Source organism: Balaenoptera borealis (assembly GCF_965194805.1).
Source record: "Balaenoptera borealis genome assembly, chromosome: 11".
NCBI lineage: Eukaryota > Metazoa > Chordata > Mammalia > Artiodactyla > Balaenopteridae > Balaenoptera > Balaenoptera borealis.
In genome coordinates this window covers 75,836,697-75,861,025 of record NC_138868.1, presented here as the reverse complement: position 1 = coordinate 75,861,025, position 24,329 = coordinate 75,836,697, and the positions used below count along the sequence as shown (strand labels likewise).

At 31.9% G+C, this 24,329-nt stretch overlaps 2 long non-coding RNA genes across 2 annotated transcripts in view; both read left to right on the top strand.

The window, feature by feature from the left end:
• LOC309604979 overlaps window positions 1–24,329 on the top strand; it is a 1,175,000-nt gene that overhangs the window by 934,273 nt on the left and 216,398 nt on the right. The gene's annotated exons all lie outside the window — the stretch shown is intronic.
• Window positions 10,679–24,070, top strand: LOC309604973. The gene is made up of 2 exons (XR_014231189.1): window positions 10,679–20,811; window positions 22,272–24,070. It is a non-coding gene; the product is annotated as an uncharacterized lncRNA (long non-coding RNA).

Here is a 24,329-nt window from a genome sequence, read left to right as displayed (position 1 = left end):
TTGGCCTGAAGAAACCAGCTACAGAGATGTTTTAATTTAAATTAACTGTTTCAAATTAATCTTGAATGTTATCAAATGAGAGACATTAGAGAAATACAGGAAAAAATAAATGCGAGAGAAAAATTTCACTGCTTCAGACTCCTTTCTGGTACTGTAATTATTTCTTAATTTTTATTCTCTGAAATTTACCTCCAAATCGCTAAGGAAAATTCAATCAATAATTTTTGCTATGAGGATATATTGTAATGTTCCAAGAAAAGAGATTTTATATACTATGTAAAATATAACAGTGAAAAATGACATAAGATAACTAAATTTTTTGTATGTATACACACAAATAGTTGTGTGTATATTTGTGTGTGTGTACGTTTGTGCATTTCATATAGTCCAGAATTTCCGATAAAGATAAGATCAGTTCATTTTGTTTATGTAAGCTTTAACCTAGAATGTGAAAAATACAATCTGATTTAACTATTTCTATCTTTACACATTTTCCAAAATGGTTTATTCATGCCTGGTAGCTTTCTTATTTTCTGTCAAATAATTTCTCTTTTATCTTTCCTAGAAATGTAGACTGTCACTTCTTTCATGGGACTTTTCTAGCTTGTACATTCATCATCACCTGATTTTCATTAGCCAGTTTACATCAACATCAGTCAAATTCAGGATTTGATGTATATTCTAGATGGAGAACTACTTTTTATATTTGGGTTTGACTTAATAGGAATACATTTTTTTTCTTATTTAATTATTATAATGTTTTGATTTTATCTATAAAATATTTGCTGTTTTTATATAATTTTCATTTTGAATTAGCTGAAAGACATAGAAATATATAATTTATATATCATGTTAGACAATTTGCTTAAGGAACTATTTTTTCACGTCTAAAATGGGAGCAATGATTTCTGCTTCATGAACACAGGAATAAAAATGAAATAAAGTATTTAGTGGTAGACGTGGATATAATAAATGGTAACCTTAAGTAAAAAGATACTGACCATATCTAGTTTTATGTAAAAAATTCATCTGAGTTGTTCTAAAGGGAAAAATTAAATAATATGAACAAGTAAGTCTCAAAAGACTGGAAACCAACAAAGAATACTAACATATGAAAAGGCCCTATATTCTCTTGTAACATGGTAATGTGTAAATAAATTAAGAAGATTCTATTTTGTTATTATCAGTATGGTAAAAATTAAAAGTGAGCATAGTATTTCTTATTATAAAACATGTAATGAAATTAGTACTAATATACATTAATCCTGGAAAGACATACATAAATCACTCTTAGGAAGAGAAATGTGGTAGTACATTTTTTTTTTTTTCCAGAAATTGAAGTGGGAATAATTTTAGCTCAGAAAAAAAATCCACTTTTATGGATCGTCTGTACCCATTTACACACTCAAAAAATAAGTGCAAGCCTCTTCACATCAGCATTTTTGATAACTAATTCTTTTTCTCACCTTGAGGTTAATAGAGAGAAATAAAGTATTGTTCACCTAGAGTCTTCAGCCATTTGAAAAGAAACAGGCTTTTACTGATAATATGTAATAACCAAAATTTATTATATATATACATAAGTAGAAATCCTTTCCAGACTCATAATTTCCACTTATTTTTCCTTTTATTATTTACTTATCTTGATGCAGAAGTCAGCTTTTGCTGTGAATGTTAAGAAAAAATATAACTAATATGACAGTTAAAATTTTGATACCATAATTATTTATTTCATACATATTAATTGGTTAAATATTAGTGATTCTATTTTAATACATTTAAATATATGCATTTTCAAAAAATTGAAAATTTAATTTATTCAAAATAATCTCTATGGATTTATATATGGATATATGTCATTAATGTGTATATGATGAAATATAAATGCAGTCATTCTCGTGTTGCTCAATTAAAGCATGTACCACAGTATTTCACATTTAGTCATTGAGCAACTGTAAGTATATTGTGTGGTATATAAGATTATATATGTTATATAACTGGCACACCATTGTAAGGCAATTATACTTCAATAAAGATGTTTAAAAAAAAAAAAAGAATGCCTGCTCTAAAAACAATAATAATTTTGGAAGATCTTTTTAGTACAATAAAGCAGAGAAAGTAAAATATAACTACTGGAAAATTCATATGAGAGTCTGTAACTCTGAAGAATACATATATTTAAAGATTGTTTTTTAAACATATCCATAGCCAAATTGAAGATCAATTTTATAATTGATATCTGAGTCTTTCATTAGGAAATAATCTTAATTAGGAGGCAGTTTGCTTGCTTTTTTCCATTACTGGAAGTGATTCGTTATTGTTTCAGAGGTTTTGCTCTCAGAAGAAATTTCATTTTTAAGGATTTAGCCTTAAGGAAAAAGAATAAGCAATGTATCGTTTCCCACAATTTAGGAAAAACCGGTCCCCTTAGGATATTCCTCAACTTTTTTTTCTTTTAAAGATTTTTTTGAAAAATCCATTTTTAAAGTGGACCATTTTTAAAGTCTTTATTGAACCTGCCACAACATTGCTTCTGTTTCATGTCTCGTTCTCTTGGCCTCGAGGCTTGTGGGATCCCACCTCCCCGACCAGGGATCAAACCTGCACCTTCCGCACCAAAAGGCGAAGTCCTAACCACTGGACCGCCTGGGAAGTCCCAGGATATACCACAACTTTTATATGCCTCATAATTTTCTTAAAGGTACCACCCTAAGCAATGTGTGTAAGTGTATGTGTGTGTGTGCTTGCACACATGTGTGCATGTGCAATGAGGGTGGGGAAATGGAAAGTGTATGTTTGAATGTGTTTTTATTGTGTGTATATTTATATTCAATTGTCGAAAAATTATTCAGGTCAGTAGGAGCTAAATCACTGAAATACTAATATGTTTCCATTTTACAACCCCTCATTGACTGATATCTTAGTGAAATGCTACTGCGAGTTCTGCTCTCAGACAATGCATGCAGTTAGATTATTGCTTGACAGCTGTATTTCTCTGGCTTTGAGAACTCTTCACAGTTTGTTGTGAATCTACTGTGCTGATACTGAGGAAAAAAGTCCATCTGTTCAATTACCACCATTATCCCAGACTTAGTACTTTCCAGTGCTGTAGTATAATGAAATAATTTAACACTGCCAAGTGGATATTGAAAAGTATACAACTTTCTCCAAGACATGAAAAGACTTTTCGCCATCCCTTTAAGTTTCTCTACCAGTATTTTCCAAACTGTGTTCTTTTGACCATAAAGTTCAGCTGGCTTAGGGGTGGTGATGATCTCAGATTTTAACTGCTTATTTCCTGCAGATCTGCATAGTATTTTGGGACAAACAATTGCTTTAAAAAAAAAAAAAAAGGAAAAAAAAACCCCTACACTAAGGAGAACAAAACTGAAGCTCTACACAATGATCAAGATCTAAATATAGAGCTGTATCACTCAAGGAAGAGTGGTATTGACACAAGAATTGACAATTAGACCAATAGATAGAATAGAATCCAGAAAAAAACTCACCAATTCATGTAATTTATAGCAATGTGACCCTGGAGTAAATTAGAGAAATGATCATTCCAATTTGATGTCCATATGGGGAAAAAAAAGATAAATCTGGACTTCTACCATACATTATATACAAAAGTAAATTCCTGATGAATTGTAGATACAAATTCAAATGGTAACATTATGAAGCTTCCAGAAGAAAATATAGACATCTTCCTGACTTAAAGTAGCTTCCTTTTAGAAAGGAATCAAAATCATGAAGATAAAATATGTAGTTGATTATATTAAAATTAATAACATCTGTTTTAAAAACATCATGATATTCAAAAAGTAGGTCACAGAGTGAGAGGTAGTACTTCTAATACACGTATATGATATAAAAATTCAGAAAATAAATCAATTTTCAAAAACAAAACAAAATGGCAAACCATCCAATGAAAAATGGGCAAGATAGTTGAAAATGCATTTTCCCAAATAGAATATCAAAGAGACCAATAAATATATGTAATGATTCTGTCTCTTTAGTTATCAGCAAAATTAAGAAGAATAAGAATAACAACAACAAAAACACAATGTGATACCACAACATGTAGCACAGAATGGAGATAATAGATAAAAATATAGAAATAGATATAAATATTGATAGGTGATAGATAGATAGGCAGATTAAGAGTAAAGTGCATTTTAGAATGTGGAGCAACAAAAGCAATCAATCACATGCTGCCAGTGGGATATAATTGATAAACCAACTTGGAAAGGCTGTTTGGCAGTTTCTACCTAATCTGTCTAAATACAAAACCTATAGCTACCGAAATCTCAGTCTCTGTACACCGGCACTGAATCAAAATCACGGAGACAGTTTTGGGTGAAGAAGAAAAAAGTAACTTTATTTTTTTGGCAGGCAAAAGAGACCACAGCAGGCTAGTGCTCTCAAGACTGTGTCCTCCCCGAAAGGGTTCAGTGAGTAAAACTTACAGTGTTAGCTCAAAATAGGGTTCTCGATAAGGATAAGGGCAGGTGTGAGGTCTGCATTCTTCTCTTCTCGTGGAATATTTCAAAGCCATCAAGGCTGGCGTCAGGAGGTCCTGAGATGGGCTCTGGTGGTCAATGGGGTTATCATACTGTGACCTCCTCTTCTGGAATGAATGCTTACAAACAAGAGGAGTGTGAGCGAGTGTTTCAAAGAGGAAAAACACCAGTTGCCTGATATAACTTTAACAAGTGTGTTACTTTGAGCAATTAGGTGCAAACGAATCATTAATGAAAGAAAGAAAAAAAAAAAAAACTACATGGAAAGAGGATGTGCAAGTGAAGCATAAGGTGATGGAGACCTAACTAGTCCAGTCAGTTTTACCTATTAACACTATAATCTAGTAATTCCACTTCTAGGTATAGAGTCAACAGAAATTTATGCACCTGTTCATGAAAAGATCCATATGAGAATGTTTATGGGTTTATTATTTGTCATAGGTCCAAAGTGAAACTAAACAATTATCCATGAACATTGAAAAAATAAGTGAACTATAACATGTAATGAAATGCTATGCTGAGATTAGAATAAATGATCACAGAGGTAAAATCGAGTAAGTAAAGGCAGACATGAAAGAGTACATGATATATGATTGAATTCATAAAAAGTGTAAAAACAGGAGATAAACATTTATTTATTAGAAGTTAGAAGTCAATATAAACTTAAAAGGTGTAGGTTATTGTCTAGAAAGAAGCAAGAAGGGGCTTCTGTGGTGTTAGTAATGTCTATTTTTTATATATAGAGGTTACATAGGTGTAAAGTTTGTGAAAGTTCAGTGATCTATACAATTGCATGGGCACATTTTGAAGTATTTTATATTTAAAAATACTGAATTTAATTCCCTAGTATGTACTAGATTTCTCAAAGGAACAAATGCAGGGCTTGCAGTTTTTATTTGAAATCGTAAAATTACTGATCGTGCCTATGTTTTTCTTTATTATAAAATAAATTGTATGTACAATGAAATATGAAGGTTCTGGTGAGACATACAGATAGATTTATTCTTCTGTGATAGACAGGTGATAGAAAGTTTACTTTGAAAAATTCCAAAATAAATGTGATTGCCTTGAAATCCCAAAGCATTGGACATTATTTGAGGACCAGAGTCCTTCTAAAATCTCTTCCATTTCATTTCCATAATTTTCAGCTTTTCATGCAAAATAGTAGTCAAAATTAATATTTATTACAGATTCTTTGTAAGTTAAATGTAAATATTATCTAGAGTCAAACTTTCTACACCTTCATGTCTCAGTTCAGTTCCTAATATTTTTATATATAGCACCTGTCACATCATCATGCAGTATGTTTTTCACTGTCTTATTGACTCATATCTTTTGTTTAGAGTTTAATTCACAGATCTTAGGAGATGGAACATTTGCAACAAGAATGCCTTTAATCGCTTCTGTCATTTTTTTCTAAGCACATTTATATACAGAGAACTCAAATTAGTTTAAACAAATCTTGCTTAGGAGTGCAAAAAGTATTTTTAAAAGGATTTTTGAAAAATGTGTCTGTGTGTATGTGTATGTAATCAATAGATCGGGCACCATTTTATTTTAATTTTAGAACAAATAATTTTAGTAACTGTTTAGCTAAAGTTAATATTTTTTAAATTTTATAAGCATTATAAACCCCAAAGGAAAAGATTATTAGGCAGATGAGCACTGAAATAAACACTGTGTATTAATGGTGATACCTATGTAGGAAAGTATAATTTAGTAGAGCATAGTAGAGAAGAAAACAAATGGAAGAACTGAAAATATCAAACAGGGCTTGTCAATTTGATGTTTATGAAACTGAAAAAACAACATCAACAACTTCAGCATACTGAACCACTGCTCTGATTAAGCATCTGAAACAAAGTGGTTTTAACATCTAGTACACGATGTTTGGAAAGGCTGCAGTGGCCTGCAGCTACAACCTTCATTTCAAAAGAAATTGTCAACAGGGAATGGAAACCAGTTAAGATAATGTAAGAAATGAAAGAACCTTTACTCAATCTCTAAGCAATACATGTTGGAAACTAGAAGAAAAAAATATTGCATATATTTATCTTTTCACATAAAAGCTTTAGCTCTGTGCAGTCAATGACTTGTCTGTATTAAATTAATAAAAACTCACTTAAACTATTAAGGACATCTGTTTCTTAATGATTTTCTTCCAGAATGTGAAAGGTCAGAATTTCATAGATGTCACATGTCCCTCACATACCCTTGAGTTCCTTCTTAACTAGAGTTAACCCTTAATAGAAGTGAATTTCCAAAATCACATCTTTTACCAAAGTGTTATTTTTCTTTCATTTTGGAAATGTAATTAGCACAGACAAGTTTATGTAACATCATATATATGTTACTGTTGGTCAGAAGTCACATTTTAAAAACTTTAAAAGTGTAAAAATATATTACTTTCTATTTTAATTTGTTACAGATTCTGGAATATAATATACTTTAAATAAAATATTAGAAGAAGACGGTATTGAGTGGCAACCATGCATTGCAGGTAGCCTCTAACCAAGTAGTCACTTGAAATATAAATAAACAAATCACCAAGAAGGAGCTTTCTGACAATACCCTGGCAAATTTATCTATCTATTTTATGTATGGAGTATATATATACACATTAACTATATACTATGTTGAATATAATATATACATTTATAATCATAATATTAATGATTATTAAATTTAATTAATATTAATCATAATATTAATGAAACATTTAAAAAATATTTCTTCCTAACTCGATTAAGCAGGAAATGAAGTATAAGATAAAGGCAATTTTATAGATAACAATAGAAAAGAAAAAAAATAAATCAAAACATGATTATTTAGAAGTTTCAATTGCTTTTATTTACCATCAGTATATTTAACCTGCACAAGAAATTGAACAATGTAATCCATATTTTCATGTTGTACTAAGCTTTTGCAGAGTCAAAAATGTTAAACTGGCATTGAGAAACTTTGAGAAAAGTGCATATAATTGGGCAGACAGTATCCCCAAAATGGAGACACATACATTATTCATCATTGAATTCGTAGCACAGCGCCTTGAACAAAGAACCCTAATGAATATTGGGTACAGGACTATCTATAAATGCGTGTCAACTTCTAAACTGTAGAGAAAGATAATGCGGTTTATATATAATAACAAGTTGCAAGACAGATCAAAGTTTATGGGTAAAAGACCTAGAATTACTTGTCATCTGCTTGGTAAAAGCCTGCCTCAAAGTGCTATTGCATATAAAGCAGGAAATATTTCTTTTTCATTATGATTAGGTTAATACCCAAAGGAAAAAAAATCCTTTACTCAAAACATGGTGGCTTTGCACTTAAAAAGTAAGCGGTTTCTTATCACTTGTGTGGAGGAATTTCAGGAAAGCAAAATTACTCATGTAATTAAGAATACATTGAAGTGATCATCGAAGAATAACCTAGAATAATTATGAATCACTTTGGATGAAATACTGGGAGATAACTGTACTTAGTCCATGAGAAGAGTCATTAAGATCCACGAGTATTCTCTGAGAGTGAAAGAGTTACAGTGTAATTAATACTAATTTTCAGACAATAAAAGTGATACTTAAGGTTTCAGGGATCTAATGCTGCAGAAACTTGATATAATATTAAAATCATTTATTGAGCCCTGCTCAATTTTATTGATGAAAATCAAAATATCTATTTTCAAAACAGGGCTAGAATAAACTCAGGTGTATGGAAAACTTTTAAATATTTCCTGTCCTTCCTTGGAAAGGAAGCAAAATTATTCTATACTTATAATTTCTTTCCTTTTGATCCAGTTTTTGTGATGAGTATTTTCTTTAGAATAGTCTTGCTATATACATATATTAGTCCCTACTGTCCCACTAATTTTCACACCAAATATAAATTTTTTCAAGAGTTCCTTTGGGTAAGACAAACATGCAGATGTAGACTGTCCATGGAAATGTAGGAGAACGATTACAGAAGGCTAGAGAATATAGAATAGTATTGAAAACTGTAAAGTCTTTGATACTTTTTCCTTCTCTGAGTCAAACTTGAGAAACATTCATGATATGATAAACACTGAAATTAATAAAATGTCCTTTTTCTGTGATTCAGAGCATCTCTGTGTTTTGCAAGTGACTCCATGAATTTAAGGAGCCAAGGATATATGCTAGTCTATGAATAGAAATCTATAACAATATTAGAAAAGCATCCAATCTACTCAGGATAGCTAGTTCCAGGGAGACGTCAACTATTAATATGTAATTAGTATGGCTAAGCGTGTTAACCTAAGCAATTGACAATGAAACAGGTTCACACAAGTCTGGAATAGAAAACCCAAGCTATATTAGTTTGATAGTGATTGTCTCGTACTGGTTAATAGGAATAGACTCAGGGAGTCTAGCTTATTAAAGACGTAGGCATTATTGTGAAACTTCTTCAATATTTAGATGAGATAGGCCTACTATCTAACCATCTTTGATGATTCCACATCCACAATTTTAAATGTCAGTGTTCTTTTATCTGTAAAATTGCTTCCATAGTTTAATCTATCTCATAGCCTTATGAGAATTAGAGAAGATGGTGCATATAAAGGGCTTAGCACAGTGTCTGAGAAACCCTTGGTAAATGGTAATTATGTACTCATAACATGCTAAAAATAATTTACCATATATTTATTATTAGTAGTAGTAGTACTGATACTACTTTACTGATACTACTTTACTGATACTGTAAATTTACTGATACTATAAATTATATGAACTCTATTGCACCGCATTTGCTATACACAATAAACCTATGGGATACATATCTCTATTTTACAAATGTGGAAACACATATTAATTCAAAGCTGGCTGAATCCAAAATTCTTAATCTTTATTGCATGTTGCCTGATATGTACTAGAGAGTACTCTAACAGATAAGAGCATTCCAAGCATTAGATAACTATATCTACTTCCTGCTTTAAAAATATATATGAAAGGATTTAAGAAAAAATTTAGCTATTTGTGTTCAACAAGCGATTCCTTAGAACAAATTCAAGCATCACATGGGTGATTTAACATATAACTTTAGAGTGTCTCCCAATCCTGGTATTAAATATGTGCGTAATTGTGTGGTCCACAGATTTTTCTTGAGTGGATATAAAACTCTGGAAGATATTAACCAAGGATATATCCCAGGCATGGCAAGCTGTTTTACAGTGTTTATTGAGTGCTGAAGATGGACCAGGCAGGAAAAGAAAAAAGACATAATGAAATTAAAAAAATCGAAAGTTTCTGGTTTGTGTGTGCCAGATACTGATCTGAGTCTAATCTTATTTCTAAAACCTCTCAGTAATTTCAAGAAGTTCTCATGAATCCCATTTTACTAAAAAGAAAACTAACTCCAGGAGGTAAGTAAACTTTCCAAAGACAGAATTACTGCCAAGGAATTTAATGACCCATATTACCTCCAAGTATCTCCAGAGTAGGCACTCACCTTTTTAATGATGTATACTTTATGTAGAATCATAGAATAAATATGCTGTGCTTTCTTGAACTTGAATTTTATTTTATATGATGGTAAAATGTCTATCATAACAAAGTCAATTATCAAATTAATAATTGTCAATGATATTTAAGATCTAAAAAGTGAGATATTTTCCATTGATCTGTGAAATAGTTTAGCTTATGCCCAGCACACTCTTTATGGGTCTCCTGATTTTAATGCCCTTGGCAGAAAACTGGTAAAATATATGTTAATATAACATAAACAAAATTACATTACTATAAATCTATCAGTAAGTATAAGGCAAGCATTTGGGATACCTTCAAAAGTAACTTGTTAACATTGAAACTAAAATTGTTATGCATATATCATTATTACTTTCATAAAAGATGTCACAGCTAATGGCAAGCTAGGAATCCAGAACCAGGAATTAATTACTTCACTGCATAATTTACAATATTTATATATTAAATTATAATTATTGCATGTATGACATTGTATTTATATAATTATTTACATTTTCCAAAGTAACTTTTACATCTAGATGTATTTATGCTCCCTGCAGTGAAATGTAGATTGCATTTTTCTTTTAAACGAAGAGTCAAACATAGAGAAAATTACAAAATTCATTGTCTAAATCTCAAAGATAGGCAGAATGTTCGTGTTGTTTTTCATTGTTTTATTTTTATTTTCCTATATTCTGAATATGATTAAAATAATTGTTCCTACTTAAGAAGCCATCAGAAATTTCCCTAGGAAAAGCACTGATTAAAATGAAGCCAGAATAAAAAATGTCAGGTACTCAAATCTTTATGAACTACCTTCATTATGTGTCATAGTTAACTACCAGTCCAAAGGCCTTTGGGGTTTATAATCATTATCATTTCTCTTTTAGACATGCCTTTTAACCTATTCTGTCTACAAAGTAGAAACTATTTGATCTCGTATTTAATACAGAGGACAAATTACCATGTCCCTTAAAGTAGGGGTTAATGCTAGTGGATGAACCAAATACAATCCATCTCTTCCTCTCCCTTCTGCTGCTTAAACTTATGATGACCCATTGTTCCTGGAGGTTAGAGAGTTTCCTATAAATCTAGAAAAAAAATTTACATTCCCACAATAACTTCTAACAGTCTTTCAGTCAGTCCCCTTCTAAGAATTCATCTACTTTAGGAGTTTGGGATTAACATATACACACTACTATATATAAAATAGATAACCAACAAGGACCTACTACATAGTACAGGGAACTCTACTCAATATTTTGTAATAACTTATAAGGGAAAAGAACCTGAAATATATATATGTATATAAAACTGAATCACTTTGCTGTATACCTTAAACTAATACAACATTGTAAACCAAGTATATTTCAATAAAAAATAAAGAAGAATTCATCTACAGGATATATTTTGCTTCATTTAAATATGGTAGTGAATTAGAGTATTTCCATATCAGATACTTCATTTGGAATAGTGATGTAACAATTGGGAGCTTCTTTAATTCCAGTAGACTTTTAAAGATACTGACATTTTGATTTATATTGACCCAAGATCTCTTATTGAAACCCTTTGGGTATATATTTCCAAGTGAGAAGTTTTCAGATTTTGGAAATATACTACAGTTTACCTGATAATGCATACTATTCTCAGCATGGGCTTGGAGAGCAGTTCCTACTTATATTAAACTGTTCAAAAATATTAATTAAAATATTAATTATAAAGATAGAATTCAAATAGTCATATTTCAAATTATGTTTTCCACCAAATGAGTTTAGGCAAGTCAGATTTTGCATTGAAAGGAATTTTTTAAAGTTTTTCTGCTTTGTCAAAGAAAATTTTAGAATTTAATATTGAGGATGAGAGATTTTATACTCTGTATAAATATTTGATATGTGGTCACAAGGTCTAAAACTCAGTTGCTTTTTAAATGCAAAATAACAGCAACCAAACAACAGCAACTAAATTACCAGTCAATACCCTAACAACCCCAACCCTGTACCCAGGAATTTCCAAAGTGTACTTTCTTTACAATACAAGGAAAATGCTAATTGACTGCCAAAAGAAAAAATCTTTTGTCTTTCAAAAATTGCTTTTAGATCTACATTTCATCCAGAGTTTTAATATTTGAGTAATGCATCTGTCATAAACAATTGAGTTTTATTTTGTTGTTGTTGTATTTTTGGGTTTAGAGTATAGAATACTTTTGTATGCACTATATTATTCATCTTCCTTTTTGCCCTATGTGTCAGGTAACATGAATTATGAGTCCGAGTCTTAGAAAGACTGTAACCTTTCCAAGTCTATTCAGTCATTACATAAGAGAGTCAGAATTAGAAATGCCAGAGAACTGAATAAATGTATTTTTCAGTCTTATGCTTTACCTATAGTATTAGAATAGAAGGAGGCAAGGTAACATGGATTAAAAAATAAAAATAAAAAATAAGAGGAGGTTGTGGAGTCATGATTACCTGGATTTGAATTTAGATCTGTATCTTTGAAACTGTATAACCTTGGTTAAGTTACTCCTGCTCACTTTATCTTATTCTGTTCCTTCCTTTTATTCTTTGAACATTTTAATCACAACCTATTTTAAAATACCCTTCACATGCTTTTATTATATATCGTCCCTTCCCTTTTAATTTTCTCATTTCTTTCAACTTTCAAATTTATTTCATATCTGTGGTTTCCTGATGTGCTTTGTCATTTTATCTGTGAGATCAGCAACGTGGAAGTTGCTCTCTGATGAAGAAATTAGTCCTTCCATAAGTCATCACTGCAAATCAGTAGCTAGAAGGAGAAATGATTGGATGTTAATGTTTCACTGGACAAAACCCGAAATCTTTACATCGTGCTGTTCAAACTCCTTTCAAATAGCTTTTTAAAATTTTGCTAAATTAGGCTGCAAATCCTACCCTCTCCTCACTTGTTGACCATCCCTAAATCTTCTTCACTCTACCAAAGTTTCATGAGGTTCTTTCTTCTTTGCTGACCCCATGGCAATTTGTTGAGGATATTCTAGGTTGTACCTATATATAAAAGAAAAGCTGCAAATGTAATAAAGGAAAAGTTTCAATTCACTGATTTGTAAGCATGTTTATCAGTTTTCTTATGCTATTCATTTTAAAGTAAATATATATGTAAAATTAGGAGTCTGTGGTTTTATTTTCCATAACACTTTCATGGGAGTCAAGCATATATCATGAGATGTGAAGTTTTTGGCCTATAGAAGTTACTTATTTCATATTTATTTTGCAAGATTCTACGGGTTTCATGAGTTGTGGATCTCTCTCTTTCTCTCTCTCATTTATGGATTGTTTTGTTTGTGTTTTGGTTTTGACTCAGAATTTCTGTGCTGGCAAGTGGTAATCAGGATTCAAAAGCTATTCAAAGAGTAGACTTGGAGTTCCTTTTTCTTCTTTTCTTTAACTCTTTATTTGAAAGAAAATCCAACTTACAAAAAAATTTTGCAAAAACATCACAAAGAACACTTTTTTCTTCTACCATTTTCAAGTAAGTTGCCAACATAAAGCCATATCATTTTCAAATATATTTTAGTGTGTAGTTCTTAAGTACTAGGACATTCTGCTGCATAATCAAAATGTAAGCAACAAAGCCAGGAAATTAATATTGATACAATACGTCTTCACAGATTTTCCCAATAATGTCTTTAAAACAAAAGTATCCAGGCAAGAATCACATTTGTATTTAGTTTTCATGTCCTTGCGTCTTCTTTAAATATGGAATAGTTTCTCAGTTTTTTGTCTTTCATGATCTTGACAGCTTTACTGGTTACAGGCTACCTGTAGAATATTTCTCAGGCTGGCTTGTCACAGTTAGACACAAATTTTGCATCTTTAGCAGTAACATCACACAATAATGCTGTATTCTTCTCATTGCATTATATAGGTAGCATGAGATTTTGTATTTGTTTTTATCCTATTATCAGTGTTAATTTTGAAGACTTGATTTGGCAAATATATTCACATAGTTCAAAAAGTACATTATAAAGGTTTCCCATAAGATGGTTATCTGCACAGGAAGAAATCTGGGCATCAAATGTCCTTTGCTCACTCAGCAGGCTTTGAATTCAATCATCTTTTTCCTACTTACAAGGACCCCAGATTCTTCTGCTAATCCAGGTAAAGATTTGTGATTGATTTAAACTGCTTATGCTAATACATATATCTAGGCATGAACATGTGATTTGATTCTGGCTAATAAGAAGTAAGAAAAGGCTTCTTGGCAGGTATTTTGGGAAAGTTCTTGCTTTCTTGAAAAAAGAAAGGTAAGGAGCACAGAATTCAGATTTTTCCCTTCTCTCTTATTTTCTTCCTGTTTGGAAGGCCTATTTCATGGTTGGAGGTGTAATAGATGTCTTGAAACATTGACCAAGGAAACCAATAAGGTTGTAGAGCAGAAAGACAGACCTTAAGACATCTCTGAAATCAATGTTTCATATCTACCTGTGATAGCTCTAAACTTGTTTTTACAAGATTCAAACACTCAAAAAACATTCACAAATAATTATTGAAAATTTAAATGAGCTAATCCACTTAAATTGAATTTTCAGTGTACTTGACACATGCTACATAATCAATATATGTTAGCTGTTGTATTATTGTTGTTATTCTAGCCTATGAGTTATCATAAATAGAATAAATAGCTTAAAAGACTAACATTCCATAGAAATATCAGAAATGAAATAAAATGCACAAAAATATAATACTTGCCCTTAAGGAACCACAATTTAATGAATATTGATTGGAATATTTAAATCAAATTATAAACAGTTTTCTTTCTCTCACCCATACTTCTGTTTGAGGCTACCACTTCTACTGATATTACCTGTTGTTGGTTCATAGTTACCCAAAGGTCATATTTTGCCTAAAGCATTTTCTTATAGAACTATAACATCTTCCAACTATACAACGGGATGAAAACTGCTGTACTTACAACCTAACACTTGCTGATTTTGCCATAGAGTGGGCTGTTGATTTCAACATACTTTGCTGTATTTTTTAAAATTTTACATCTGAACTTAACACACCAAAGAATTTATCAGTACTCCCAAGCCCCCTTAGTAGAGGTTTGCCAGGCAACCTACCCCATCATCCTGACTTCTAATACTATCTACTTTTATAATACATACAAATGGAATTACGGAGTTTATATTTGTTTATATCTGGCTTCTCTCAACATCATGTTTGTGAAATTCATTCATATTAGTCCAGGTAGTTGCTAATTCATTCTCATTACTATATAAAGTCCGTTTTCTAAATGCACACAAAATGTATCCATTCTACTCTTGATGGATACTTGGGTGGTTTCCACTTTTCAGATATTGCAAATCCTGTCACCATAAACATCCTAGTACATCTCTCTCAGTGAACATATGCTTGCATGTATATTGGATATAAGAATATTTAATGTATTCATATATATACATACATATATTCATATACATGGAATTGCTAGGTCACAAATTTATATATAATACTGTTTAATAGACACTGCTAAACCCTTTCATAAGCAGTTATCAATTTATCCTCCAATGAATTGTGTATGAGGGTTTTAGTGTCTCAACACATTTGCCAACATTTGAGGTTGACAGCTTTTTTAATTTGTTTTTGTTTTTGTTCATTACTATTTTTTGTTCTTTGACATTGTAGTTTTAATGTGCATTTTTCTAATGATAAAATATTAAAAGGTTAAAAAAATGACAGGGACAATTACATAGTGAATGTATGTCAAATACTTTATTATTTTTATTAGTTAATGAGGGAAAAAGTAGACTATTGAAACCAGTTCAAAGTTCATTTGAGCTGCACTGGTAATCTAATAAAAAATGTTAGGATAAAATTAGATTTTTAGATCCAAAGCTGGTTGATGTCATTTAGGACAATGTACTATAATCTTTAGACTTGTCTTTTTTAGCAGACATACATTTTTTTGTATCTTTACTTGTAAATAATCTAGAAAATAAATCTGCCTTACAGAAAGTAAAATAAGCCAGTCAGCAGAAAATCAATCAAAAGTGGAAGACCAGAAATGTCCTAAAGGAATAACTAGTAATCTCCTCTGTTATTTCCAGAAAAACAGAATTAAGAGAGTTGTCAGAGAATATATGATTCCTTGATGAAGAAACATGAGTGCAAATGAAAGCACTTCATTGTAATAAAAGTGAGTCAGAATCATTTAAAATAAAAAGAGGAAGACAACATAAATGTTAGAAAACTTAGTTTTTGATAGCAAGGACACTTTGTTCTGTGCTTTTGTTTTACAAAAAAATTAAGGAAATGGTAAGGTCAACACAAGCAGATAAAATTATCCTTCTGGTGAGATATAGAATCTTTGCTATCTGGACAGATTATACATAAGGGTTACATAAAGTATTACCTTTTACTTCCCCTGAATTAAAAGCTCTGTAACCAATACATCATTTTAACAAAGAGAAAGCTAAATTCCAATTTTACACTATTATACTATTTGACAGGAAAGTTGTCCTTAATTATGTAAACTTGATTTAAAAGTATTTCTGAGCTAGTGGTCTTAATAAAAATATATTTTTCTTTCAAGTCTAGCAAATTTAATATTAAAGGTTTAACTTTATTTTCTGTTACTTTGAGGAACGTTAAATTTATATACCCACTGATTTATTTCTATAAACATATAGAAATCTTTTAACTTAGACATATAAAATTTAATTTATGAATACTCTCCATAGATAGAAAAGACTTTACATTGAGGTTAAAGATTTTCTGAGTTGTAAGCAGAGACAAACAGAAACTTAAGATGCTTGTAGCTTCATTTCTACAACTTCAGTTGATTTCAAAAGTAGAAACAAAAATGCAAAAGCTCAAGATTCCAGATACCAAAGAACTATTCTAATTGAGCACAAAATGTTTTCTTAATTGATTTCTGTTCACAAATATACAAAGAAACAAACAAAAAGACTAAAAAGTAGATGTTCTATCACCTCTCACTTGGTAGGGTATAGATCTTCATCATTCATATAACAAAAATCTCCAAATTATCAGACTAAAAACCAAAATCTGAATCACACCAACATTGGGAAATAAGTTACTGGCATGTGTGAACTAGCAGCAAACAACAAAAGAGAAAATCAATAGGAGTAAGGATGGTAGAGGGAAACAAGGAGATAGGTAGAGCATAATTCCATTGCTTCTTGGATTTACTTCTGGAAGCCAAGAAAGAAATGATGTCTCTGAACTTAAGTGGCCTATGAGGTGCTCTTTTTAAGCAACAAATATTACTTAACCCCATCAGATAAGTCCATTATGGTAACTAAATAGGATATACAAAACTGAAGACATAAAATGAACGTGTATCAAAAATTTTATTTAAATAATGTATTAATAAGGGAGATGTTAAAACCAGTTCAAATGTTCAAATGTTCAAAATCAATGTTTTACAATTTTCAGAGTTTAGATCTTTCTTCTCCTTGGTTAAGTTTATTATTAGGTAGTTTATTCTTTTTGATGTGGTTATAAATGGGAGAGTTACTTTAATATCTCTTTCTGATAGTTCATTATTAGTGAATAGAAAAGCAAAAGATTTCTGTATATTAATCTTGTATCCTCCAACTTTACTGAATTCATTTATTAGTTCTAATAGATTTTAGGTGGAGACTTTAGGTTTTTTATGTATAGTATCATGTCACCTGCAAATAGTGAGAGTTTTCATATTTCCCTTCTGATTTGCATGCCTTTTATTTCCTTTTCTTGTCTGATTGCTGTGCTAGTATTTCCAATACTATTTTAAATAGAAATGGCAAGAGTGGGCATCCTTGCTTGTTTAAGATTTTAAAGGAAAAGCTTTCAGCTTGTCACTGCTGAGTATGATGTTAGCTGTGGGTTTGTCATAATAGCCTTTATTATTTTGAGATATGTCACCCCTATACCCACTTTGATGAGAGTTTCTGTCATGAGTGAATGTTGAATTTTGTCAAAAGCTTTTTCTGTATCTATTGAGTTGATCATGTGATTTTTATCCTTCCTTTTGTTAATGTGCTTTATCATATTGATAGATTTGTGAATATTGAACCATCCTTTCATACCTCAAATAAAACCCACTGATCATGGTGTATTATTTTTTTAATATATTGTTGAATTTGATTTGTTAATATTTTGTTGAGGATTTTTTGCATGTATTTCCATCAAAGATATTGGCCTGTAATTTTCTTTTATTTATTTATTTTTTTCTGGTAGTGTCTTTGGTTTTGGTATCAGGGTAATTGTGGCCGAGAGCCAAGTAGAACTAATTTGGGATGGTTTCATTCTTTTCAATTTTTTGGAATAATTTGAGAAGGATAGTTATTAGCTCTTCTTTATATGTTTGGTAGAATTCCCCTGTGAAGCTGTCCAGTCCTGGACTTTTGTTTGCATGGAAGTTTTTAATTACAAATACAATTTCACTACTAGTGTTTAGTCTGTTCAGATTGTCTGTTTCCTCCTGATTCAGTCTTGGTAGGTTGTACGTTTCCAGAAATTTGTCCATGTCATCTAGGTTGTCCAGTTTTTGGCATGCAACTGTTCATAGTATTCTCTTCTGATTTTTATGTATCTCTGTGGTACTGGTTGTTATTTCTCCTCTTTCATTTCTTCTTTTGTTGATTTGGGTCCTCTCTCTTTTCTTCTTGATGAGCATGACTAAAGGTTTATCAATTTTCTTTATCTTTTCAAAGGAACAATACATGGTTTCCTTGATCTTTATATTGTTTATTTTGGCCTCCATTTCATTTATTTTCTCTCTGATCTTTATTTCCTTCCGTCTGCTGACTTTGAGCTTTGTTTGTTCTTCTTTTTCAAATTCCTGTAAATGATAAGTTAGGTTTTCAATTTGAGATTTTTCTTTTTCTTGAGGTAGGCCTTTCTCACTATAAACTTTCCTCTTAGAACTGCTTTTGCTGTGTCCCATGGATTTTGGAAAGTTGTGTTTTGTCAAGTTGTTTCCTGATTTCCCCTTTGATTTCTTCATTGGCACACTAGTTTTTTTAGTAGCATGTTATTTGGTCTCCACGTGTTTGTGCTTTTCCCAGATTTTCTTCCTGTAATTGATTTCTAGTTGTATACGGTTGTGGTTGGAAAAAATGTTTGATGTAATTTCTATCCTCTTAAACTTGTTGAGACTTGTGCTGTGGCCTAGCATGTGATCTGTACTGGAGAACATCCATTTTCAATTGAAAAGAATGCGTATTCTGCTGTTTTTTGATGGAATGTCCTGTAGGTATCTAATTAGTCCAACTTGTCTGTTGTGCCATTTAAGACCACAGTTGCCTTATTGATTTTCTGTCTAGATGATCTGCCCATCAATAAAAACGGGTGGTAATGTCCCCTATTATGACCATATTATTGTCAATTTCTCCCTTTATGTTTGTTAATATCTGCTTTATAGATATACTTGTTCCTGTATTGGGTTCATTTATGTTAAGGAGTGTAATATTCTCTTCTTGTATTGATCCCTTTATCATAATATAAAGAAGACATACAGATGGCCGACAAACACATGAAAAAATGCTCAACATAACTAATTATTAGAGAAATGCAAATCAAAACCACAATGAGATATTACTTCACATCAGTCAGAATGGCCATCATCACAAAATCTACAAACAATAAATGCTGGAGACGGTATGGAGAAAAGGGAACCCTCTTACACTGTTGGGAATGTAAAATGATACAGCCACTATGGAGAACAAGATGGAGGTTCCTTAAAAAAACTAAAAATAGAACTACCATGTGTCCCAGCAATCCCACTACTGGGCATATACCCTGAGACAACCATAATTCAAAAAGACACATGCACCCCAATGTTCACTGAAGCACTGTTTACAATAGGCAGGACATGGAAACAAACTAAATGCCCATCAACAGAGGAATGGATAAAGAAGAGGTGCTACATATATACAGTGAAATATTACTCAGCCATAAAAAGGAACAAAATTGGGTCATTTGTAGAGACGTGGATGGACTTAGAGACTGTCATACAGAGTGAAGTAAGTCAGAAAGAGAAAAACAAGTATCATATATTAACACATATATGTTGAATCTGAAAAAATTGGTATAGACGATCTTATTTACAAAGCAGAAATAGAGACACAGATGTAGAGAACAAATGTATGAATACCAAGGGGGAAAGGGGATGTGGGATATATTGGGAGATTGAGATTGACATATATACACTATTGATACTATGTATAAAATAGATAAATAATGAGAACATACTGTATAGCACAGGGAAATCTACTCAATGCTCTGTGCTGACCTAAATGGGAAGGAAATCCAAAAAAGAGGGGATATATGTATATGTATAGCTGATTCACTTTGCTGTATGGTATAAACTAACACAACATTGTAAAGCAACTGTACTCCGAGAAAAAATTTTAAAATATAACAAAATTATAATGCCCTTCTTTGTGTTTTGCTATAGACTTCATTTTGTCTGATATGAGTATTACTACACCTGGTTTCTTGTCATTTACGTTTGCATGAAATAACTTTTTGCATCCCCTCACTTTCAGTCTGCATGTGTCTTTAGTTCTGAATTGAGTCTCTTGTAAGCAGCACATAGATGGTCTTGTTTTTTAAACCAATGCACCACCCTATATCTTTTGATCAGAGAATTTAGTCCATTGACATTTAAAGTGATTATTAATGTATGTACCTATTGCCATTTTATTACTTATTTTTTGTAGTTCTTCCCTATTCTTTTTTTCTTCTTTTAGTTTCTTCTCTTGTGGGTTGATGCTTTTCTTTAATGATATGCTAGTGTTCTTCTCTTTCCTGTTCTGTGTATCTATGGTAGGTTTTTGATTGTGGTTATCACCGGGTTTATATATGTTGACTTATAACTATTTGTTTTAAACAGGTAGTCCTTTAAGTTCAAACACATTCTAAAATATCTACTTTTTTACTCCCTTCCCTGACATTTTGTGTTTTTGATGTCATATTTTACATCTTCAGGTTTATCCCTTTACTTATTATTTTAGTTTTATCTAATTTTACAATTTTTTGTCTCTTAATCTTTGTACTAGGACAGCCTAGTACAAACTGGGTGGGTGATGCACAGCCTTTATACATAGTTTAAGTGGGTGATGCACAGCCTTTATATATAGTTGTCTTTATATATATTTGTTTACTAGTTGATTTTTCCTTTCCTATAAATACTTTCTTGCCATAGCCTTTTCTTAGCCACTTATTGAAGACCATTTAACATTCCTTTTAGAGTAGGTTTAGTACTGATGAATGCTTTTAGTTTTTGTCTGAGAAGTTCTTTCTCTCTTCTTCAATTCTAAATGATAATATTGCAAAGTAGAGTATCATAGTTTTCAGGTTTTTTCTTTTTAGCTTTTTAAATATTGTGCCATTGACTTCTGGCCTGCAAAGTTTCTGTAGAAAAATCAGCTGACAGTCTTATAGGATTCTTTGCATATGACTCATTTTTTTTTTCTCTTGCTGCCTTTAAAATTCTCTCTTTATATTTAACTTTTGCCATTTTAATTATGATATGTCTTTGTGTGGGTCTGTTTGGGTTCCTCTTGTTTGGTCCCATTTGTGTTTACTGTACCTTGATATGTTTCCTTCTTCAGGTTTGGGAAGTTTACAACCATAATTTTATCAAATACATTTTGGATATCCTTCTCTCTATCTTCTTTTGGGATCCCTATAATGCTAATGTTGGTATGTTTGATGTTATCCCAACAATCTCTTTAAAACTGTTCTCATTTTTAAATTTATTTCTTTATTTTTGCTGTGCTGATTAGTTAATTTCCATTACTCTATCTTCCAGATCACTGATGTGTTCTTTTGTATCACCTAATCTGCTGTTCATTCCTTCTAGTGTGTTTTTCATTTCAGTTATTGTATTCTTCAGTTCTGACTGGTTCTTTTTTATATTTTCTAGTTTCTGGTTAAAATTCTCACTGTATTCATCTATTATTTTCCCTAATTCAGTTATTATTCTTATTACTAATGCTTTGAATTCTTAACTGGTAATTATTCATTACTGTTAAATAGCTGCTTTTTCAGTAGTTTTCTCTTGCTCTTTCAATTGAGACAATTCTTCTGTCTTCTCATTTTCTTTATCTTTCTCTGTCTATATGAAATTACGTGAAATGGTTACCCAGTGCATTCTTGAAGGGGTGTCCTTCTGTGAGAGAACCCCTATACAGTCTGCATGAGCTCAGTAGCTGCTGGGAGAGCTATATTTGATGTGAACACTAGTTACATATTTCTTTAGTGTGTGCTGGCAGCTATCATCTTTGTTGGGTGTGGAGCTGGAGATGGAGGGGCTAGGACAGAGCCAGGTGTGAGCTGGGGTTCCCTTTTGCTCAGTGGCTGTCACTGCCCTATTTGGGGCATGTTCAGTTCCAAGTTTCTGAAGCAGAAGCTCTGAGGGTTGGATCAGAGCTGGCTCAGTTCTCTTAAGTGTGTGCTCTTCCCCTTCCCAGTATTGGCACTCTTGTCCCAGAGGGGAGCAGTACTGGAGCAAGAGTGGCTGTTGTGGGTATTTTGCAAGGGTCTGAGGGTGGGCTGTGGTGATCTAGCTGCCATCAGTGATCCAGACTGCTTCTGATGTGCTGCCTGTACAATCAATCACCAGTAATGGTTGCCTTCTACTTCCTCAGATGCTGCTTAGGTTTTGAGCTGTCTCAGCACCTAATGGGTGAGATTTTTCCTAGGTTGTGGCAGCACTTGCTTCATTATGGATCTGTGACATGAGGCAAGCAGTGCAGGATCATTCACTGGGTTCAGGCTGGGTCACACACTAGGGTGGTCACAGTAAACCCATGTTGTTTCAAGCCACTTTCTCTGCCCTGCTTTGGGTGTAAGCAAGCATTCTGCACTCCTCATGAGAGGAATCTAGATTTTCCACAGCTCTCTTATTAGTCCCATCAGCCCTCCAACCAGTCAAGGGAGCTCATCTTCTCCTTGATGGATCCCAGGGCTGGGTGCCCAAGATGTAGCCTGAACCACTCACTCCCCAGGAAGGGTTTCCACCCATACATTCTCTCGTTTCCTCTGATTCCCTTCCTGGGGCACAGATCTGAGTCTCTTCCCTTCCTACCCAATTCTGTGTGGATCTCTCTTACAGCCTTGGTTGTACAGGAGTCTGTCTGCTAGTATCCAGTTAATTTTCAGTGAGCATTGTTCCACAGGTGGATGTATTTTTAATGTGTTCATAGGGGGGTGGTAAGTTCTACATCCTCCTATTCAGCTATTTTGATTCAAGTCTTTTCCTTTCATCTTTTATCTGTGCTATAATGCTCTGCATAACTGCTATTTTACCAAGTTTTCATTTCTATTTCTGATTGATTGTATAGTATAGCAACAGGATACTAGACTGTCTGATTTATAGAATACTAAATAAGAGACAAAGAGAATATTTCTTATTTCTAATCCAACAAAGCAGTGTTAACACAAGTGTTCAAACTTGTATTTAGTGTATCTGAGTCTTGTTTTAATATTATGACAGTATATTGAATAGCTCTATTCTCTGAGTTTTTACATAGTCAATTATACAGGAGGGGAAACTATAAATTTTATAAGCTATTATAATTTTAAATTCAATTTACATTAAGAACTGGGAAATGAAAAGTCCCATGTCATGTTTATAGGTTACAGCTTCATATAATTCTACCTCTTAAAATTCCATTTTATCTTAATGATTAAGGGAATATATTTAATGTCCTTTTCTCATAGCAATACCAAAGAGAGATATATGGTAGATTATAAAAACAAATTAAAAATGCATCATTGTGAGGAGAATAAAAAATAATGAGACAAAGAGAAATTATGCAGGTGCTGTTCTAAATATCTATTTAGTGTTAAGTACTACTAACAATGCCAATATATTACTTGTTACTATTTTAGAATTATAAGGGATCCAGATAATCAAGACAATATGAAAATTAATGGGTCAGTAAATACATGTGAAAAAGTCAAGCAAAAATTGTCAGAGTATAGGACATGATAATAGAAAATTTTATTTGGTCTGCTGTCCTAACAACATGTCTTCTAGAATGGCTGAAAATAACAACAGTGTTCTAAATTCAAAGAGAACTTTACCATTTATAATGTAATTTCATTGTCATTTTTTATTTATTTTTGTCTCTGTTATCAATCTAAATTTAATAACCTTTTGGACTAAAGAAGATGCTGTGGTAAGAACAAACTAGTCTAAAGAGATCAGTAATAGTATCTAATTAGCTTAATTTTACTTAGTTTTTTAGTAAATGACCTACAATTGAACTTTTTTATCATTCAACACCATCAAATACCACCAGGTTATAATTTTGGTAACAAAAATT